Genomic DNA, 19,949 nt, shown 5'->3' with positions numbered 1-19,949 from the left:
CTACAAAAGAATGGACCTGACTAACATTAACCTATACGTTTCACAAATCACTTAACAAAACTCTTGGTTACCCAAACTACTGTAATACAGCGAGCGCCACTACTGCCAGCTAAATAAAAGATTCAAACTACGGAAGGCACTAACTACTGATAGGCATAGTTAGCAAATGAAAGGTTTTGATAAAGAACAGCCGGCCGGCGTGGCCGAGCGGTTCTAGGCGCTACAGTCTGGAACCGCGCGACCACTACGGTCGCAGGTTCGAATCCTGCCTGGGGCATGGATGTGTGTGATGTCCTTAGGTTAGTTAGGTTTAATTAGTTCTAAGTTCTAGGGGACTGATGACCTCAGCAGTTAAGTCCCATAGTGCTCAGAGCCATTTGAACCACATTTTGATAAAGAACAAACAATGTATTTACCTTAATATTGTTCAAAAGTCATAATGTATATAGCAGTTCATGATATCCAGTATTACAAATTTCAAAACTCCTCCATCTCTCTCCCCACATCCACCACTGCTGGCGGCTCACCTCCAACTACTCAACGCTCCGCGCTGTTCACATCCATCTGCCCAACACTACAATGGCAGACAACAATGCAAACTAGCCACAGACTTCACACAGCACAGCCAGTGATTTTTCATACAGAGCGCAACGTGGTGTTACCAATAAGAATACCTAAACAGCCTACTTACAATAATAATATACCACTTCATCAAATCCCTGTAACTGGATACCACACTCTTAAATGGTGTACTTCAGTGGTTACTTTTGAGCATTAGTGTATTAATTTTGTTTATTGTACTTCACTCTTTACTAAACTGTCTTATGTTAAAGTAAACAATACTGTAGAATAGATATTCTTGCATTAGTATAGGGTAGATTAAACAGGTGTTGCTATGTAATTTTCTAAGTGAAAAAACTATTTTTTTATTCATTGTCATCAAGATTTGTTACACTTATTACAACGAATTATGTGTGAACTATGTGATTCATGAGCGTACAGTGGTTTAGTAAAGTGATAAAGTATTTTCAACATACTTAATGTCAAGCGTGTGTAATCGTCTAAGTCGAGAGTTTTCATTGCTTGTGTTAGTGCTTTTGCCGTGTCGAGGGTGGAGGGATGTTGAGTGGTAAATTCGAGGGCGAATTTCTCCGAAGGGTGGATGAATGTTGAGTGGTACTTAAGTAAATAAATTAGTGAAATCAAAGTGAAGTAGAAATTAGAATATAAATGAAAAACTTGGTTTAGTTAAGAGAGTTACATACTGGCAAACAGCGGGCAGAACAGCAGAACAGAAGAGACAATAACCGTGAAGTCAGCATGTTCCACATAAGCGGGTACTGTCGATTCAGCCATCAGGGTATCGCCCGACCGGCTCACGTGTTTCTCAGTTGTCGCATGTGAGCAAAGGCCCTCGCCTGCATCCCGAGAGCCAATGACCGACATTAAGAAGACTCTTAGATAAGCTTTTCAAGTGACGGAAGAGGCAATGACCAGCTCACGTGTTTCTCAGTCGTCACGTGTGATCAAAGGTCCTCGCCTACATTCCAAGAGCCAATGACCGACGTTAAGAAGATTCTTAGAGAAGCTTTTCAACGTGACGGAAGAGGCAATGACCAGCTCACGTGTTTCTCAGTCGTCGCGTGTGATCAAAGGCCCTCGCCTACATTCCAAGAGCCAATGACCGACGTTAAGAAGATTCTTCGAGATGCTTTTCAACGTGACAGACGAGGCAATGACCGTGAAGTCGTTCACCTCCAGTGAACTAAAGTGAATAAATACGCGAGATGCAGTGGGCCCGAGAGACGGAGACGAGAGACGAAGAAGACGAAGAAGTGAAGAAGCGTAGCAGTAGTTTTCAGTCAGTTTCGGTGCTGAAGACCGTCATGCAAGAAGAGACTACATCATGCACAGAAGCACCAAGTCCGCCGCTGTAATGGAATAGCAAGCAGCAGCCGCGGCGCCAGAAGACAGAAGTTCAAAGGTATTTGAAGTCTGATTTTTACGTACCCGAGTGACTCGTGAGGACGGGAAGGAGACGGCCTCACATCATCAGTCACCTGTGAGCCGGGATGAAGATCTGACAGCCGAAAACTGGCAAGCGGGAGTCCGTTGTTCGAGTCCGGGACACTGACCTTCCCCCGCCGCGCCTCTCCGCTGGCCGACGCACAACACACGCGGCCGCTTAGAGAATAGAAGCACTGGGACGCCACATCCAAGGTATCACCATCCGATGCACGACTTCGCTCGCAATAATTAAACGAGCCACCTCGAGCTGCGTGCGCATCTCCAGTCTGCTGGGCGAGACGGCGACACGATATACACACCGCTACGCGTAATCAGACGCCGCCGCCGCCGCCGCTGCCGCAGCAGAAGGCTACGCAAACGACACAGCTGCCGTTCTCCGAACCAGAACATCCAGTAAGATACCGTTGTACGAAACTTCCAATAAAAGTTATCTTATGTAAAAATGCTGTTTCATTCTACCTCATACCCCAGCCAAGGAAGAACCCAACCTCCCCACATGTTGTTAAGAGAGAAAAGTTAATTTATTTAATATTTTCACCCTGACAGAATGCTTTAGAATGCTCATCCTGACGATTGACAACGTCAAAAGAGAAAACCGAATTACATTTAGTGACAGAAGTGTTACATTTAGTACCAGAACTGTTACAGCTGCAACCCTGTCTCATTCTCCCTTCTCAGCCGCTGCTTCCCTTTCATCACCCTCGTCTTTTATATGTGCCATCTGGTTTCTTTACGTAATGGCCTTTCGCTCCCTGTGCTTTATCCCTGCCACCTCCATAATATGAGAGAGCGTATTCCAGTCAACATCGTCACAAGATTTTTCTAAGTCTACAAATCAGAGAAACGTAGGTTTGCCTTTCCTGAAGCTATCTTTTAAGATAAGTCGAATGGTCAGTATTGCTTCGCGTGTTCCTATATTTCTACGGAATCCAAACTGATCATCCATGAGGTCAGCTTCTACCAGTTTTTCAATTCGTTTGTAAAGAATTTGTGTTAGTATTTTGCGAACCATGAATTATTAAACTGATAGTTCGGTAATTTTCACGTCTGCCAACACCAACTTTCTTTGGGATTAGAATTATTATATTCTTCTTAAAGTCTGAAGGTATTTATCTGTCTCACACATCTTGGTCATCAGATCAAAGAGTTTTGTCATAGATGGCTCTCCCAAGGCTGTCAATAGTTCTAATGAAATGTTGTGTATTCCCGGAGACTTGTTTCGACTTAGGTCTTTCAGTGCTCTGTCAATCTCATCACGCAGTATATCTTCCATCTCATTCTCATTTACGTCCTCTTCCGTTTTCACAGTACTACCCTCAAGTACACCTCCCTTGTACAGACTCTCCATATACTCCTTCCACCTCTCTGCTTTCCCGTATTTGCTTAGAACTGGTTTCCCAACTGAGCTCTTGATGTTCATACAGGTAGTTCTCTTTTCTCAAAAGGTCTCTTTAATTTTCCTGTAGGAAGCATATATCTTACCCCTAGTAATATATGCTTCTACATCGTTACATTTGTGCTATAGACATTCCTGCTTAGCCATTTTGCGTTTCCTGTCGATCTCATTTTTTAGATGTTTGTATTCCTTTTTGCCTCCTTCAGTTATCACATTTTTATATTTTCACCTTTCATCATTTGCATTCAATATCTCTTGTGTTACCCAAGGATTTCTACTAGCCCTCATCTTTCTACCTACTTGATCATCTGCTACGCTCAGTATTTCATCTCTCAAACTTACCCTTTTTCCTTCTACTGTGTTCCTTTCCCTTGCTCTTTTTAATCGTTCCCTAATGCTCCCTCTGAACCTCTCTACAACCTCTGGTTGTTCCGGTTTATCCAGGTCTCATCTCCTTAAATTCCTACCTTTTTGCAGTTTCTTTCGTTTTTAATCTACAGTCCATAACCAATAAACTGTGGTCAGAGCCCATATCTGCCCCTGGAAATACCTTGCAACTGAAAAGCTCTTTCCTAAATCTTTGTCGAGGACTTATATAAACAATCTGAATCCTTCCAGTGTCTCCAGGTCTCTTCCACGTATACGATCTTCTTTCATGACTCTTAAACGAAATGTTAGCTATGTTTAAATTACGGTCTGTACAAAATTCTACCAGGAGGCTCCCTCTTTCAATCCTTTCCCCCGGTCCATATACACCTAAGACTTTTCCCTCTCTTCTTTTTCCTATTATCGAATACCAGTCTCCTATTACATTTTCGTCTTCCCTAAAATTTGACTAATTTCTTTTATCTCGCCATATATTTATTCAGTCTCTTCATCAGCTGCAGAGCTAGTTGGCATAAAAACCAGCACTACTGTAGTGGGTGTATGCTGTTCGTAGTAGCTTATCCACGTTCCTAATTTTTTTATTCATTATTACACCTACTCCTGCGTTATATCTATTTGATTTTGTATTTATAACCGTGAGCGGAAGTCCTGTTCCTCCTGCCACCGAACTTAACTAATTCCCACTATACCTAACTTTCACCTTTCTATGTCCCTTTTTAAATTTTGCAGCCTACCTGCCTGATTAAGGGATCTGACATTCCACTCCCTGATCCGTAGAGCCCCAGTTTTTTTTTCTCCTGATAACGACATCCTCCTGAGTAGTCCCCGTCCGGAAATCCAAATGGCAGACTGTTTTACCTCCGCAATATTTTCCCCAATAGGATGTCGTCATAACTTTACCTTACAGTAGAGTTGCATGCCCTCAGCAAAAATTAGGGCTGTAATTTCCCCTTGCTTTCAGCCGTTCACAGTATCAGCACAGCAAAGCCATTTCGGTTGTTACAAAGCCAGATCATTCATCCATCCAGACTGTTGCCACTGCAACTACTGAAAAGCCTGCTGCTCCTCTTCAGGAACCACACTTTTGTGTGGCCTCTTAGCAGATACCCCTCCAAACAGAAAGCCAAAAAAGGGAGGAAAGGCGCCTGTGGAAACTGTTCTTGCAGGAAGAAGTGACTGTTTACCATGAATGACATTGTTTTGCTATTAGGAATGCAACAAATGCACAAGGCGACGAAATTTAGAACACGAATTATTGTACCATAATCCTGCTTACAGGCCTGAAACGAAATGGCATCAAAAGATGTGCCGAACCGGTGAGTTGCCAAGAAAACGACCCAAACCACACTCTGAGATCCGTTAAAGAAAGATGGTATCTTATGTGGCAAATTAAAATAAAAACAAGTTTTATGGGCATGCAGATAATAGCCACCTTGAGAGACAAATTGTTAACAACGTGGAATTTAAACTACACTCCTGGAAATTGAAATAAGAACACCGTGAATTCATTGTCCCAGGAAGGGGAAACTTTATTGACACATTCCTGGGGTCAGATACATCACATGATCACACTGACAGAACCACAGGCACATAGACACAGGCAACAGAGCATGCACAATGTCGGCACTAGTACAGTGTATATCCACCTTTCGCAGCAATGCAGGCTGCTATTCTCCCATGGAGACGATCGTAGAGATGCTGGATGTAGTCCTGTGGAACGGCATGCCATGCCATTTCCACCTGGCGCCTCAGTTGGACCAGCGTTCGTGCTGGACGTGCAGACCGCGTGAGACGACGCTTCATCCAGTCCCAAACATGCTCAATGGGGGACAGATCCGGAGATCTTGCTGGCCAGGGTAGTTGACTTACACCTTCTAGAGCACGTTGGGTGGCACGGGATACATGCGGACGTGCATTGTCCTGTTGGAACAACAAGTTCCCTTGCCGGTCTAGGAATGGTACAACGATGGGTTCGATGACGGTTTGGATGTACCGTGCACTATTCAGTGTCCCCTCGACGATCACCAGTGGTGTACGGCCAGTGTAGGAGATCGCTCCCCACACCATGATGCCGGGTGTTGGCCCTGTGTGCCTCGGTCGTATGCAGTCCTGATTGTGGCGCTCACCTGCACGGCGCCAAACACACATACGACCATCATTGGCACCAAGGCAGAAGCGACTCTCATCGCTGAAGACGACACGTCTCCATTCGTCCCTCCATTCACGCCTGTCGCGACACCACTGGAGGCGGGCTGCACGATGTTGGGGCGTGAGCGGAAGACGGCCTGACGGTGTGCGGGGCCGTAGCCCAGCTTCATGGAGACGGTTGCGAATGGTCCTCGCCGATACCCCAGGAGCAACAGTGTCCCTAATTTGCTGGGAAGTGGCGGTGCGGTCCCCTACGGCACTGCGTAGGATCCTACGGTCTTGGCGTGCATCCGTGCGTCGCTGCGGTCCGGTCCCAGGTCGACGGGCACGTGCACCTTCCGCCGACCACTGGCGACAACATCGATGTACTGTGGAGACCTCACGCCCCACGTGTTGAGCAATTCGGCGGTACGTCCACCCGGCCTCCCGCATGCCCACTATACGCCCTCGCTCAAAGTCCGTCAACTGCACATACGGTTCACGTCCACGCTGTCGCGGCATGCTACCAGTGTTAAAGACTGCGATGGAGCTCCGTATGCCACGGCAAACTGGCTGACACTGACGGCGGCGGTGCACAAATGCTGCGCTGCTAGCGCCATTCGACGGCCAACACCGCGGTTCCCGGTGTGTCCGCTGTGCCGTGCGTGTGATCATTGCTTGTACAGCCCTCTCGCAGTGTCCGGAGCAAGTATGGTGGGTCTGACACACCGGTGTCAATGTGTTCTTTATTCCATTTCCAGGAGTGTAATATGTTAAATATTTGTCAGAATACGTTTCATGAAACTCATATAATGCTTTATTTGTTTGCAGGTATTCCAATGCTACCCTGGAGTGCAAATTGATTTATTGGTAGCATATGGTGTGTGCACATGTGATGGCTGACTGTGTTTTGTTTAGAAAATATGACAGTATACATGTGATGTGTTATGGCAGTGAGAGGAACATGTGACCATTGGAGACAGTGCCACTGAGCCATGGTAAAAATTGCTCTTTTGAAGAACGCGCCGCAGCACGTGTTGTGAAGCAGTCGCCCTCCGTTTCTGCTGTGGCGCCGCTGCGACAATCTCAGCTTTGGTGGGGGAAAGGTTGCCTGTTCACGTGCATTTAAGGGGCGCTATGACCTCGTCAGTCGGTCAGTCTGGGTGAGTCTGGAGTCAGTCTGGGGTCAGTCTCTCGTCCCTAGCTTGCTAGTCTGTCTCTCGCCCGAATTTGTGGGGCAGTTAGTGTCTGTCTGTCGATCGGAGAACTAGTATGTTTGTCGTTCGGATCAACCTTTAAGGCCGGCAAAATGAGAGTCTTTCCACTCTCCCAGTAAGAGAACTCAGCAAGTGGTCGCCCGGTCGGGGCTTAGTTCCTGCATCTGAGTCTGCGCGTTAGGCCGCCAGTCTGCTCGAGTTGCTCAGGCAATGAGTCATTGGATCGATCGGTTGGTCGGTCGCGCACTGGGACACAAGATGACTTGTCCGTCTTGAGCGTTGGCGCATGTGAGGTCGCCACATGAATCCAGTGGGCCGCCCCGTATAGCGAGGGGTAGGAGCTTCGTGGTCGAGACGAGAGCAACAGGAGTCAACCCACGACATCGGTCTGACCGGTGCGAGCTTCGACGCCGTTGTGTCACTGATTCTCCAAGCGCTTCTGGACCCCTTCAGTTACAATCTTGTGGAGCGTGGGCTCGGTCCTTTCCTGATGCAGGGATGTCGTTTTGCCAGTGAGCGTGTTTCCTCTGCGTGGTTGGGTCCGAGCCAGTATTTACGCCGTCGTGTGTCTGGAAGTGAGTGGGAGACGCACCAGCAGTGCAGTCGTGTTGGAGCAGCAGTCGCGGACGGAGCAGCGGGCAGTCGGTCGTTTGGTCTGGACCAGGAGAGACGGGAGATCGGCGTGCCTTTCTGCGTCCGTTGAAGCGGCTAGCAGCGGACAATTCGGGAGAGCGATTTGGGTGTGCTGCGCCAGGTCTTCTCCAGAAATCGTAGTTTATTAAAAGTTAAGTGATTGGTGATATGTTGAGCGATTTACTCCTGTTCTCCTCGCTTTCTTGGTCAGCCTCTCGTCCCCAGCTTGCTCGTCTGTCTCTAGTCCGCATTTCTTAGGCAGTTAGTGTCTGTCTGTGATTCGGAGCTGCCTCTGTCATGTTTTTCGGATTTGGCGTGTTAACGAATTTATTGCTTAGAGTGTAATGGTCTAATACCTTAAATATGTTTTGATCTTGCCTATGATCTTGAGAGGCAGTATCTGTGTACTGTAGAGTATTTTAATTTGTTTCGCCAACCTTGTATAATTTTATATAATATTGCATTTCATGGGATTTTATTTAAATGGTCATTTTAGTTCATAAAGTTGCCACCCATCCGCCGTAAGACTTTTCTTAGAAGTTAAAATCAAGTCGCACCTTCGGTAGCAAGTTAATTTTTTAATTTTAGTGTTTTGTACCACTTCCATCCCTCCTACGGCGTGCATAGTTGTGTGCTTGTGTGAATTGTTAAAACTTTTACTTTAAGGTAATCTGGTGTGTTGCAGATTTGCACCTGTGTAGTGTTTCAGAGGTTGTTGTGTGCGGTATCGACTACGGCCGTGGCAAAAGGGAGTGGCAAGGTTCTCAGCTCATACACTCAAAAATTTGTTTCTTTCTGCCTCTGAATAAATTGTAACTTGAGATTTAGAGTGTGCTTTCTGCTTACAGTTTTAAATCTGTTTCTAAAAAAAGCCTTTAGGAATAAAATTCCTATTCGTGAAAAGCATTTTGATTTCATCAGTTACTCCCTGGCAACTACCGGGTGATCAAAAAGTCAGTATAAATCTGAAAACTTAATAAACCACGGAATAATGTAGATAGAGAGGTACAAATTCACACATACTTGGAATGACATGAGGTTTTATTAGAACCAAAAAAAACTATTGCTAGACGCGTGAAAGATCTCTTGCGCGCGTCGTTTGGTGATGATCGTGTGCTCAGCTGCCACTTTCGTCATGCTTGGCCTCCCAGGTACCCAGACTTCAGTCCGTGGGATTATTGGCTTTGAGGTTACCTGAAGTCGCAAGTGTATCGTGATCGACCGACATCTGTAGGGATGCTGAAAGACAACATCCGACGCCAATGCCTCACCATAACTCCGGACATGCTTTACAGTGCTGTTCACAACATTATTCCTCGGCTACAGCTATTGTTGAGGAATGATGGTGGACTTATTGAGAATTTCCTGCAAAGAACATCATCTTTGCTTTGTCGTACTTTGTTATGCTAATTATTGCTATTCTGACCTTATGAAGTGCCATCTGTAGCACATTTTTTGAACGTTTATATTTTTTTGGTTCTAATAAAACCCCATGTCATTCCAAGCATGTGTGTAAATTTGTACCTCTATATCTACATTATTCCGTGATTTATTCAGTTTTCAAATTTATACTGACTTTTTGATCACCTGGTACTTCCACGCTCATATAGTGCCATGAAATGTGTTAATGTTCTTGATGAATCGCTAGTATGTAAAATAAATTTTTAAGAATATTCTAATGAAAGTAAATTCAGGGTTCAGCCACAAGTTCCTCCAAAAAATCGTAACACAACACACACACAAATGTCATATTAACAACTGTAAATCCACCCGATGATGGATGTTTAAAGCTTTGAAACGCGTTGCGGAGATAAATTAACGGTGACTGGTAACGGTAAACTTGTTGTTTGGTTTAACGTCAATAGCAGTCACGGTAAACCCTAACCTAAAATTTTCGCATTTTAAGTGACAGTATTCTGTTCGCATCGGAATGGTCACGCCTAAAATTCACTTACATTAGCCTGCCATTGACAGCCTGAAAGCAGGGATAACATGTGATTAGTTCCCCATGTTGTGATGATACTGTCCTCTAAGTTTATCGAAACTAGACATAGTTGTCTCACTGGGAATTCCGCGATCGTTCAATAAGTAAAATATGGAATTTCAGTCTTCGATCGCTATTCTTTATTTTCAATTACCGGTTTCGGGCTAGCTGCCCATCTTCAGATCATATGTTGTAGTTACAGAGTAACTTGTCCGTACAGAACACACTGTTCACTGTCATAAGTAAAGTAAATTACTTTACTTATGACAGTGAACAGTGTGTTCTGTACGGACAAGTTACTCTGTAACTACAACATATGATCTGAAGATGGGCAGCTAGCCCGAAACCGGTAATTGAAAATAAAGAATAGCGATCGAAGACTGAAATTCCATATTTTACTTATTGTCCTCTAAGTTATTCAGAATAGGTATTAGGAATCTAATCCTAGGAAAAGTAGAACAACTGTGTACTGACAAGATATTTATTGTAAAAACAACAATCAAACATCCAAACTGAACAAGAATTGACCTAGAATGTTATTTCCCATTCATTAATCTAAATTAGTGATGGGTAAAGTATCTACCGTTTGAATGGAAGTCATGCCCCTGATTATGCGACAGTAACAATAAACGGTTGATACTGATTAGCATCGAAATTATGAAAGCCTCCACGCTGACTGACACTGACAGTAAAGGGCTCTGTGGTAAAATCAATGCGGCTGAACGTCGTCCACACGATGTGCGTTCCGTAGCTGTAAATTCTGACTACACATAGGACGTCAAATGGCATCCGCAAACTCCTAGGATGGAAGCTACTTCCGTGCAATGTTGAGCACAAATGAAGAGTACTGCTTGCTCATAAACTGGTAGCAGAAACTTGAATCAAATGTGCAATGGGTAAGACAACGAACTGCAGTGAGAAAGGTCGTAGGTTCGCATACTGCAACGTTCCTCAATACTTCTTTTTCCTCTTGATGTTTGTAACTCATTTTCAGACTTCGTTAATCGTCACAGTTAAGCATTTTTCTGATATATTTGTTGTTATTTACACGTAAGAACGCGCTTTCTCAGTAATCAATATCTTCGATTTGCTGACTTCCATATGTTTAAGAAATGGAAGATGAAATTGCTCTTGTGTGAAGCCGGCCTTTGTGGCCGAGCGGTTCTAGGCGCTTCAGTCTGGAACCGCGCGACCGCTAAGGTCGCAGGTTCGAATCCTGCCTCGGGCATGGATTTGTGTGATGTCCTTAGGTTAGTTAGGTTTAAGTAGTTCTAAGTTCTAGGGGACTGATGACCTCAGATGTTAAGTCCCGTAGTGCTCAGAGCCATTTTTGTTGTGTGAAACAGCTAACAGTGAAATTTATACTTTTTGTCAAAAATAATTCACTATTTTTTTCTGAATACGTAGCGACTTCCAAGTGTGTGGTCATACAGGAATCTAATAGCACAGCGATAGTCTTTGTACTTCAGCTTGTCACAAGTATTTACTTTCGATCGAATCCTTAACAACAGTAGACAGAGATGAAAGATCCCCACCACATTATTTTTTAGACTACATCACCATAGATGAAACGTTTTGATTCATCAGATGCATGTTATAAACTACAACGAACTTCTACAGCTGCACTTGCCACACGCTCCCGAAAAAACATTTTTTTAAATTTTGTTTTTATGAACCAAATCGTTGATGTGTCATACAGGTAAGTAGGCTACTTCATCATTTGGATCTCTAGGAGCGAGCTACAACCACATTGTATGCATGTTATTATTCTTTGACACTCTCTTAAACAACTTTTCGGGTTCGTGGAATTGTGTTCCGTCTATGCAACTAATTGAAGCCAGTTTGTTTGTTGCCATAAGCGTTTCGCTTCTTTTATTTGTGGTGCATCTTCATGAATGAAAGAAGCGAAGCGAAGCATAGACAGAACGTACCTCCAACTAAGGAACGCTGGAAAAAAGAAAAAAATGACAAATTTTTTGGATGTTTCTGTGCATGTTTTTGTATATATTCTGAAACGTATAAACCAAAACAAGATGTCGATGTGAACGAAAACAAAATGACATAATGTGAGATTTATGACAGTTTCCGGAACACAGTCAGTATTTGTTCGTTATTATGCATTCATGGAAGCAAATGGTTAGTCAAATTTGAACAGTATTACATACTCTGACCACACTTTTCCGTACTGTTAAGAATAGCATGGCTGTGTTGGCTGCTATCCGCTTCGGGTTTGTGCTGCTGTGGCGCTGCATTGTGCATGTGCGGATCTGAGGCAGATTGCTTTGGATTGGTTGGCGAGAGGAGAACTGACAACAGCGTTCCGGCTCGCTAGGACCGTTTGGCATCGCTTCCGAAATGCTCATAGAATAATGTTGGGGCCCTCCTTCGAAAACTCGCATGCCGAACCGATCGGCAAAATGGAGGAAAGATACAGAATAGGGCCCCAGCATCATGTTTTCTCTCGAATCCGCCAGAGAGCGTCTGTTCGCCATGCCGAGTACAGCCTTGCAGCCTATGGCCTATCTGTCTGACCAGCACTCGCCTGTGGTGTGCGAGTGAGAGCACTAATATCCTTCGCGAGCGTTGGTGGAAGTTGCCGAAGATTACTGATGCCAATGACAGCCACGTTGAGCCATGCAGATTTCACACGCCAGTTCTCACTTCCACACACGCTGCGAATTTATAGCGTGCACATGCGCGATGCGTTTCACTCAGCACTAGACTTGGGCGAAATTTATGCGAATGGTGAGTAAAGAATACAGATATAAATTACTGTTCGTTTTTCGTGAATAACAAATATTATTCGATACATTATTCACATACACGAAGGAAAACGCTTATTCGTCATCTGTGAATAAAATTTGTTAAAGATAATACATAAATTTGAAATCCAGTTGCATTTATAGCACGAATTCTTTCATTCATTAAAATAATGTACTTTTCGTTTCTTTTAAATTAGTATTCAGAACAACTCTGTTTTTGAAACGTGTCTTCAGAAAATTTATTTCATATACAGAGATTCACCGTTGGAACACTAAATAAAATACGTTCTACAGATGCAATGCACTCCTGCATCCGTCTTTAATCATGACTTTGATGTATTAATTTCTGCTCTTAATCTTCTTCAGCAAAAACTGAGAAATCATCAATTCTGCTGCAGTTTTTGGCAAATAATTCGTTGTGATTCAATTTTAACTTCATTTCTCAAATCGTATTCCTAATAAGACTTTTTCACATTTCTATATCAACTGCAACTACTGAAGCGTAGTCTTTCCCATGATGTTAAAATAAGTAGCCCACCTATACTGCTGTCCATGGCAAAGCGGAAGCTTACAGCAATCTTCAGACATACAACAGCCAAGGAAATGTCAAAGAAATCAGGTCATTTCGGATGACGTTAAGACATAAAAAGAAGATTTTATTAGGAATACGATTTGAGAAATGAAGTTAAAATTGAATCAGAACGAATTATTTGCCAAAATCTGCAGCAGAATTGATGATTTCTCAGTTTTGCTGAAGAAGATTAAGAGCTGAAATTAATACATCAAAGTCATGATTAAAGACGGATGCAGGAGTGCATTGCATGTGTAGAACGTATTTTCTTTAGTGTTCCAACGGTGAATCTCTGTATATCAAATAAATTTTCTGAAGACACGTTTCAAAAACAGAGTATTACCCTCCCGATTCCATATTCTGCTGACAGTCATTGGATCTCGACCAACGCGAGCAGCAATGTCGCGATACGATAAACTGCAATCGCGATAGGCTACAATCCGACCTTTATCAAAGTCGGAAACGTGATGTTACACATTTCTCCTCCTTACACGAGACATCACAACAACATTTTACCAGGCAACGCCGGTCAACTGATGTTTGTGTATGAGAAATCGGTTGGAAAGTTTCCTCATGTCAGCAGATTGTAGGTGTCGCCACCGGCGCCAACCTTGTGTGAATGCTCTGAAAAGCTGATCATTTGCATATCACATCAACTTCTTCCTGTCGGTTAAATTTCGCGTCTGTAGCACGTCATCTTCGTGGTGTAGCAATTTTAATGGCCAGTAGTGTATAAGTATAAAAGTTCTCTCATTGTTTGTTAAACTCCTTCCTCCATAAGGACGCATTAAATTTTCAGATGTACCAAATGCCTCGTCTCTGGTACTCCCTTGTTTGATATGGCGTTTTCTTCGACACTTGTAAACTTTTGGTAACGAGATTTTTATGCAAAATTGATGAAATAAAACTAGATGAGTTGCTATGTTTTCTATATGCTCCAACAACTGTCTAATCTGCACCGCTTAAAGCAAGTAAAACGACAGAAAAATAATTTTTGTAATTTTAGCAAAGTACGTTTGTTATGAGAAAGAAATCATAACATATGCCACGTCCGCCTCGCTCAGCTGGCTGACTAGACTGGCTGGTTCACATTGAAACTGCCTAGTGCGTTGCAGTCCAAACTGCTGAGGCCATCCGTCTATAAGCGCTATTATGTTTCATTTGTTGCACTGTAAATCAAGTGAAGCTGTGCTCAGCTTGAAGGATGGTTTCAGCACTGCCTTTGAATTTTTCGCATCTCTGAACAGATACAACCAGTTGGAAAGGGGTCTACATCAAAATATCTCGAAATTTCAGTGCGATTTTAGCAGCTGACTGAAAGCGAACATTAATTCTTCAGCTACTATTTCGTGGAAATATACAGTTCCACAGCTGAAACAATGATCTTCAATAACATTCAATATTCGGTTATCACTTTAGTTTTCGTTATACTTGTAACCTCCCCCTCGCTTAGCGACCTTAATGACAGGGAAAAATTAAACCGCGTGTACCTAATGGAAATTTGGGAAAAGCAATCGTCACCGAAGTTAATCTGTCGGTAAAGAGGGAGGAAAGGGTTATATCTAAATGAAAGGAAAAATGCAAATGACACTGGTGGAAATTAATTTTGAAAAGGGGTAAAGTTAATCAAGAAAGTAAATGGGCGGCCGTTACGTTAACAATGAACTAGCGGTAATTAGATATTTGAGATTTGGGGGAAATTACGGTCGCCAGTCCTAAGGACAATTACTATAGTAACTGAAAAAGAAATGTTATTACACATATAATTAGCACTAGAAGCGTGGCAACTGAAGGTTAACACGTGCAGTGTGAAAACTGAAAGTTTGTCAGAAGTAATAAATTTCGCTACACTCTGACTTAATTTAGCAAAAGAATTAATAAAACAGGAAAATCGAAAGTTAATTTAGTGACTGAAGTTAATAGTGAGCTTTCTTTCTGAAGCACATCGAAATTCAGTAAAATACGGTTAGTCTTGGACGACCTCAAGAATCATTTCAAAAGCTACTTGAATCTACGCAATTTAGAAATAAGAGGTTTAACTTTGAACTTGAATTAAATGATTCTGAACAATTAACAATAGTAAAATTTAGTACGTACCAAGCTGAGCTGCAGTCACAGGTAAGCTAAAATATGGTAACAAAACTCGCACTCTTAATTTGTGCTTGTGGAATCTAAATATTGTAGCCAGCTATGAATACCTTAACTGAACTTTGAAATTCAAGCAGTGAAATCAATGATTCTGGCGTTTGAATTTCAACGACACTCGGGTTCATTCCGGAAAAGGAAGGGACCCTGCTTGGTAATGCAATTGGGACAATGAGCGGCAAAGGTTCATGCTACGTTGCTGTAATTTTGTGATTTGAACAGTTTGAAAAGCTGAGGTCTGCCATACAGTTCTAAAACTTTACGTGCTTCCAGTCTTCCTTGTTGGTTGATTGAAGGTTTGAAGCCGTCGATCGAGGAGGTGGCGACAGTCACTCGTTGTCGGCCGTCGCTGTTGCAGAAGCTGGAGTTGGCGCGCCTTCTTCTCGACACGGTCTCCAGACGAAACGGGCTCCTGATGTGCGCCAGCTAATGCTTCCCGTCCGCGACACCATGTCAGAAACTATCATCGCGAGTCGAGCGCAATTACATGCTGCCAAACCCCGAAAGCGCGGCAACTCGCGGGAGCGTCACACAACACACCTGCTCCACCGCACCTACCCCAGCCAGACTCTCTCTCTGTCCGCGCTCCACGCGGCAGAGTTAACACTACCAAAGATCCTACACACTTTGATTCTTCACACGACCTATCGATGTAATCGTTCGTTTTTCCCTAGGCAAGACCTAGCGTAAAAATACAAATAATATTTACGAAACAAACCAATTATACATCGACATAAATGCATAAATATATATATATACAAATAGTAAAACAATTACAATATACGAAGACACAGAAATGTTATATATTCAGGTAACAAAAATAAGGAAAACAAATTTATAGTACAATAAATGGAAATAGGAGGATATGCATTTCCGGCGTTACATACTGTGGTAGCACTTGGTAAATTTCGGCTATATTGCGCGCACCTTCTCCATAGAAAACACGGAAAATTGACAGCTAAAAAGTAATTCTAATTCTAAATGGAGCTGAACGCTTGCCGGGGCCATTAGTGCCGCTACTTTATGTCGAAGCTGTATAGACAGAGTCTTACTCACATGGTGGGGCCACGCAGCTGTCCGCCGTCTCTCAGCGCGTGAGAGCCGCTTGATAGAGAGTGAATGGACTGCCAGCCACCTGTTTCCACTTGCGCGTGCATAACGAATGACGTAGACGAACGCTATTCACGAGAATTCACCACGTGGCTGCAGAGCTCTAGTGCAGAGCCGAGTTTCGAGCACATCTCGTCTCGTTGGTGTGCACTCTCTGTCCAGCCAACTACCTCGCCCTTTTCGAAACGGAATACCTCCCACTCTGCGCATAACGTAGCTGTCAGAAATTTTGCGACTGTTAACTAGCGTCTGTGGCTGGTACTCCTTGGTGATACCAAATAGGCTGGTCGCGGCCTTGTAAGCAGATATGTATGATCTTAAGCTTTCAGCATTTCCTTGCCCCCGACTCTTCTTAGGCACAGCCGCTGCGAGAAGCCTGTTCCACTGGCTTCTCGATGGGGCGCCAGTAAACGCCCCTGTCGTCCCATTCTTCTCAGAGCCACAAAAACTGCCCTGCCTCCTGTCCTCACACTGTGTCACTTTCGCTGCAGATGCTCTCGTTGCCCCTGCTTTTAGAGCCAGCGACATTGTCCTCAAAGCTAGCAGTTCTACCGAAATATTAGTATGAGGTCCCCCAGTATCAGCCAGTAAATGATTTATAATTTTATAACCCCACCTAAACATACGATTCCATACAGAGTAAACATGAAATATGAAATTAAAAAATTTACGTTTTTGGTGGCAAATTCTTGCCATCCTACGGTACATGAGTGCAGTCCTGGGCAAATATGCAGCTTGCTACACTTTTCAGACTTTCACCTCATAATAGAGGGTTAATATATTTTGTAGTTCCGTTTTAATTTACATCACTTACTTTTAATGAAATTTTGTGAAATTACAAAAATTACTTCAGAAAACTAACGATTTTCCAAATGTGAAAACATGTTCAGGTGCAACATGGTCATGTACCTAGGAACAAATATTCGATTGAAATTTAAAATCATAGAAACAGAGAAAATCTGATCAATAGCGGTTTTAATAGTCTATGTGTTACATTATAACTCTACTATAGAGGAAATCTCAGTAACCAACATCAAACTCAGCAAAACCTCTGACAGTTAAACATGTTTTGAAACAAATGTTATTGCAAACCAAGACAGCTGAAAGAAAAAAACTAATTTCATTAAAACGAACAACATGTTCCTTCATAAAATATTTTCTTCTGTTCCAAGATATAAGGTGGTGCACAACTGACGATGTGTAATATGGGTGATCCTAAAAATATACAGCCACAAATTGTGAACCAGAAGAATTAAAAATATGTTCTACATAGCTTCAATATACACTGTCAATTCATAATAATGGACCACAGGTGAAAGGCCGGAATAACCACATTTTGCACCATGGACTACTGCGAAAAGTGCAGGTAGAGAGTCAGTGAGGTTTTGCACGGTACCAACAAAGATGTGGAGCCATGCCAACTCCAGTTCTGTGGTCAGCTGCGCTAGGTTTCTCGATTGAGGATCCATGGCGCGAACAGCCCAATGGAGATGGTCCCAGAGATTCTCCACTGGGTTTGAGTACAGGGAGTCTGGGGACCAGGAAAGTATGGTAAGTTCATCCTAGATTTCTTCAAGCCAAACACGTACACCGTCAGTTGGGTGACACACTGCATTGTCATGCTGGTAGATGCCACTGTGCTGAAGAAAAACTAACTGCATGTAGCCGTCGACATTATCTCTGTGGATAGATACATACTTTTGTTAATCTACTGCGCCTGATAACATTACGAAATCACCAAGAGAATCGTTTTACGCCATAATGCGTGCAAAAAAAAAGAAAGTGGGCTACCTGTGTAGAGGTACACAGCTCGAGGCAGCTTGACGCATAGTGGAAAATATGCCCCTGTTATCTAATGAGTCAACACACAATGGCAGCCGGGTGGCAGGGCCGACTGGCGCAGACCTGTGGCTTCCAGCGAGCTTTGCCCACTTTCGGCACGCCAGCTGGTGATATGCTGTGTTGACAAAATCGAGGCTCACGTCTTGCAGTTTTTTTCAAACAGTTTTGCAGAAATTAACAGAGAAAAAATGATTTCACGTTACTTACAGCTTTAAATGTAAGTTTCATGGAGAAGTGCCCAAAATTGTGATAATGGTCATACCTAACATGCGACTGTTGGGAGAAGGTCTCCGTCTGTCCCCAGTCTCGAGATAATGGAATTTAAGTAGTATGTTCTCGTCCGACAGCACGCACGTGAGAAAGGAATATTAACAACATTCCTCATATATCCTAAGCTGTTCGAGATATCTATATGAGATTTTGGCAAATGATAGCACGAAAAGAGGAGGGTATTATGCTACATGCATTACATACAGAATTCTCTTATCTACGGTGATGTAGCAGAAGCTATGATTTTAATTTTAATTTTTCAAATCAGTACTGTATTTTTTTGAAGATTCTTCCACACCTATTGAAAAGATAATTTTTTAGTATGAGAAAACATGAAACAAGTTTTCCATAAGGTAATAACTTCTCTGGTAGCCGATTGCTTGTTTAATATGACACTGTTTCAGAATTATGTATCAATAGCTCCTGCAATTCGTGTTTGTCCAAATTATAATGTGTTTTGAAAAAGAAGCAAAATTAAAAGTGTCAACAACAGAAACGTAGCTGTTACTCATAACTGGTGATGCTTCTTGGTAGGAGAAAAAGTTAACAATTCAGGCAAAAATAACTCGCCAATTCTGTTGCAGTTTTGGCACAGTTCCATAACCTATCGTATTTTTAGCTGTGGACGACTGGATTGGAAATACACCAGAAGATTTTCTCCCCATTCTTCATCTGATACATATGAAAATAATTCACAGCGAGTAGTGTACCATCTTTTTGTTCCTATCGTCTTTCAGAGTGGATTAGTCATCTTCTCCACACCAGTTCACTTTCGGTGTGTTAGAGTATTGTTGCTGTTGTTGTTGTGGTCCTCCTCAGTCCAGAGACTGGTTTGATGCAGCTCTCCATGCTACTCTATCCTGTGCAAACTTCTTCATCTCCCAGTACCTACTGCAGCCTACATCCTTCTCAATCTGCTTAGTGTATTCATCTCTTAGTCTTCCTCTACGATTTTTACCCTCCACGCTGCCCTCCAATACTAAATTGGTGATCCCTCGATGTCTCAGAACATGTCCTACCAACCGATCCCTTCTTCTAGTCAAGTTGTGCCACAAGCACCTCTTCTCCCCAGTTCTATTCAGTACCTCCTCGTTAGTTACGTGATCTACCCATCTAATCTTCAGCATTCTTCTCTAGCACCACATTTCGAAAGCTTCTATTCTCTTCCTGCCTAAACTATTTATCGTCCATGTTTCACTTCCATACATGGCTACACTCCATACCAATACTTTCAGAAACGACTTCCTTACATTTAAATCTATACTCGATGTTAACAAATTTTTCTTCTTCAGAAACGCTTTTCATGCCATTGCCATTCCACATTTTATATCCTCTCTACTTCGACCATCATCAGTTATTTTGCTCTCCAAATTGCAAAACTCCTTTACTACTTTGAGTGTCTCATTTCCTAATCTAATTCCCTCAGCATCGCCCGACATTCCATTATCCTCGTTTTGCTTTTGTTGATGTTCATCTT

Source organism: Schistocerca cancellata, chromosome 2 (genome assembly GCF_023864275.1).
Source record: "Schistocerca cancellata isolate TAMUIC-IGC-003103 chromosome 2, iqSchCanc2.1, whole genome shotgun sequence".
Classification (NCBI taxonomy): Eukaryota; Metazoa; Arthropoda; class Insecta; order Orthoptera; family Acrididae; genus Schistocerca; species Schistocerca cancellata.
The sequence above is the reverse complement of the archived record's forward strand: the minus strand, read 5'-3'. Positions refer to the sequence as shown.